Consider the following 4,135-nt stretch of genomic DNA (forward strand, 5'->3'; position numbering starts at 1 on the left):
GTAATGGGACCAAACATGGACATAGTCTGGAAGCTTCGAGCCCATCATTGTGACTGGAAAATATAGAAAAGGATAAAATAGTAAAATATGACCAAGCTACTCATGCACTGGATTTTAAATCAAACTGGAATTTCTGATAATAAATATGTTGTTAGGCTAAGTGGTGTCTTCTTTGTTACTAATTTATTATACACTAGCTAGTGTTGCTCCATTTGATATATGGGAGAGAAATTCATTTCCAGAAAAAAATAAGAATACATTTTAGGACAACGAATTTGAAAGGACATTGGCATGAATTTCACATGGATCTATTCACTTAGCAGCCTATAACCAAATAATTACAACGACATCCATTCTTAAGTCTGATATTATTTCATGTCCAACAGATTTGTCCAAGAACTAAACAGATACAAAGCTTTTCATGGATATTTGACATCCAAGAATATTTACACTCCATTTGTAAATCACTATGAAATCGTAGTGTTCATCATATAATGTTACACTGTAGCTACATAGTTCTCTATTTATTGGGTCATAGGGTTGAACTCTGTCGCAGTTGTTTTTATAATTAAGAGTTATTGTGATTTCTCATATTTCTTCGATCCTTTCTATTGTTGTAGCTCATTCTTTTATATCGAAAATAAACGTACATACAAGCCTATCTCTGTCTTAATATGTATCATCTCTTTTGGTCTTGTTTTCCGCCTATTTTTCTCATATGTTTTGGGTTTCTTGTTATGTATCACACTATAACTCTTAGGTAGAAAATTTTTGTAGTATCCCTTAACACACTTTCCCATATTAATGCACATCTGTAATCCCAATTTCTTCTCCTTGGTTGAGTCTGAGGCAATTCACAAACTATGTCTCACAAAATTTGATTCAGTAGCAGCTCAACATTCCAAAATATATCTTTATATAACTCACTGCCTCTTTATATTCCAAACCAACGATTTGAAATTGAAACGTTGTCTCTATGTGTTCCAAAGTTGTCTCCTTGTGGTCCACCCATTCGTTTCACATTCTTTCAAATTTTGAAGATCAAAACAAGACAAATGCACGATGAAATATTGAAAAAGGAGTAACAAAAGCCAACTATAGTGAGTGAATAAACCATGCCATGGATAAATGATCATAATCATCATAAATAGGAGGGACCTTAAAACACAAGACATAAAATTTATAATTATTTTGTTCAAATTGCAAGTTAATGATATTGTCATTTATAGAATCCAGAGAAAGAAGACATGTCCTTTCCAGTTCATGATGTTTCCCAGTTTGCACCTCTCCAAACTCATGTTCAGTCTCTTTTCTTGTTCCATATGCATCTATTCTAGAAGATCATTAGTTCTATTAGTCGGTTCACAAATTTTTCTTGGAGAGGCATGCAACAATCAAAATTAATTGTTTGTATTAACTCCAACTAATTATAATGCCCCTAGCCAAATCAACCCAGAGCATAATGTTTGATTAGTGTGCTCCCCTCCTTCCAGGAAATGTCCAAAGTGAGTTGACTTCTCCTTGAACTTACACAAGGTTTGTTGATGAATGAACAATTTTGGATCTAAAAACCATTGGCAATCTAGTATCTAACCTGATAATTTTGATAAGAATATACTCATTGATGCAATAGATAGCCTCATCAAGCACTGTTGCATGTAGCCTTTAGATCACTTACTAACTATCACAATATCTAATCTCATCTATGCACTCCATAAAGTGTAAAAAAGTCATCGTTTTAGTGCTATTTGATGGTGAAAATAGGCACAAACCTATCTACCATTATCTTCACCATAACTGAGTCATATAGACATATGAAAACTGGGTACCCTATTGTAATTTGAGGCTTTATATGCTAATTAAACTATGCCCATCAAAATACTCAATCAAACAATTCTGAAAAAATAAGTATATCACTGCCAAATTTACATCCATTGTTTAAAAAGGTTGCTTTTTATCTAAGCTTGAATTGAGTAAGATCATTATATAACAAGGTTTTATGATTTCCTTGCTTCAAAAATTAAACCACCAACATTAACCTATTCTCATCAAGAATGTATATCTAGAACTTGTTTCCCTTCAAAATTGAAGTGTTTGTCGAATAACAAGTGACACCAACAACTTGTTCATATTTGCGTCTCGCCTTCCATTTGGAAAGCCTCCATTCCTTTAAATGTTTTAGCTTGTCATCAATTTCCAACCTCTTGTTGAGACATGCTCCATTCATTTTCTCCTACATTTCCTTCAGTGTTGCATCTTCAACACCATTTATATCTGACAAAACCCTGTCAATTGCAACATTTGTTGTAGCAGATACTAGAATTCTCATTTCTTCCCCACCCTTGAAAGTTCTTGTGAGAAAAAGTGATGATGACAGTGATAATGTAACTTTTTCCAAACCCAAAAATTTCATGTACAACACATATTTTTTGGAAGTCTGAAGAATTATTAGAAATTCTGAAGACTAGAGCTACTCATGAGGCTGTAGTTTGCAAAGTGTGATGCAACATTTCTTTCAAGGTTTGGTTTCTCCAACACATGGCAATTTGTTTTGTTATATGAATTCTTTTGATGCACAATATACAGTTGGTAAGGCTACAATACCATCTAAAGGTGGTAAGAACTTATTACACATAAAAAAGTGATATTTTCTTTCAATATAGGGCTGAATATATTTGAAGGTTAATTGTGGGTAAATAGGGTTACAACAGACATAAGAGAGTCCACTAAAGAAGAGTAGTGTTCATTTCTAAGGTTTCAAATGGTGCAGGAGAGAAATGGGTGTAGGATTGGAGGAAGCATCACATGCCAATGTTTCCTTAACATGCATTAAATAGAATGGACAAACTTGTGGGTGAACATTGGTTAGAGCTAATCATAGGCAGAGGGGTAGCTAAGTGTGTTAGGTTTGCAATATGGAAAACATAAATGGTAAAATGCTTAGGTGTTTCAACAGGAAAAATTGACATGCATAGAGAGGGCATAATTTTGGTGAGGTTGCCCACATTAAGGCCACAAAACTAATGGCTTTCACACATTTAAGTAGGCTATAGAGGAACCTATAATGGTACCAGGCCAAACACACACAAAATTGATAGGAAATATTTGAATAACTCATGTGGATTTATTATATTCACAAGATGTACATATTAATACATAGTTTTATGACCCTTGGTTTTCATCTTCCAAGAGGTCACTTGGACATCAATGAATATTGGAATTCCTCCGCACCAACCTAACAGATTAGGTGTCTAACAAACTTTTATAAAAATGGATTCAACTTGTGTCTACATGAAACAAAAAGGAGGAATACGACAACCGTTTTGAGAACCCACTTAACATTTTTAGAAACTCGGCAGTAATACTAGAAATGGCTGCAAACTACAAAATGCTTTTACCATTTTACCAACAACTCTATCAGAAATTATCGGAAATTATTGTGTATAGACCCTTCTAAAATATGGCTCTTCTTTCTCACACTAAATATTAGACAAATCTTCTAGGATAGTGAGGACTCTTTGAACTACAATCTTTCTTTGGAATGAAGAAAAAATTAAAATTTACAAGATCTATATATAGAAACTATGAAATCAAGCACTGTGTCTACACCATACATTTTGGAATAAAAATCGATTACAACATCAGATAGTTGGAATACATTTAGAGAATATGGTTTGCAATCTATTATTTCACTCTTTTTTTCCGCATAGTATGAAGCCCTTTTTTTTTGGAAATCTAATATTTTTACTAAGGTATTAAAGATATATATATTTTTAAACTCCTGGTCATTGATTCAATGCATTTATCTTGATTACCTATTCTATATTTCTTTCTATTCAACAAGATCATTGTACGTGCCTATACTTGTTGAAGATCATGCATATCAAAGACATTCTCAAATTTTAGAATTTTTTGGGAAGTAGCTTTTTGAAACTAGCCTTTTTCAAAATTCTTGTATAGGAAACCATCAAAATTCTTGCATAGGAGGCTACTTTTGCATTTTGGGTTAAATTCAGTATTTTGACATATCTTTCCATCGTTTCTCAATTAGTTGGAATAGTTCCTCTACTAAAAATTATTTTGGAAGAAGGATAACTTCTTCTATTGAACAACATATAAGAAGGCTAGGTTGGAT

This window comes from Pinus tabuliformis, chromosome 9 (assembly GCF_031772625.1).
Source record: "Pinus tabuliformis cultivar Carrire ecotype Pingquan chromosome 9, CPIR1, whole genome shotgun sequence".
NCBI lineage: Eukaryota > Viridiplantae > Streptophyta > Pinopsida > Pinales > Pinaceae > Pinus > Pinus tabuliformis.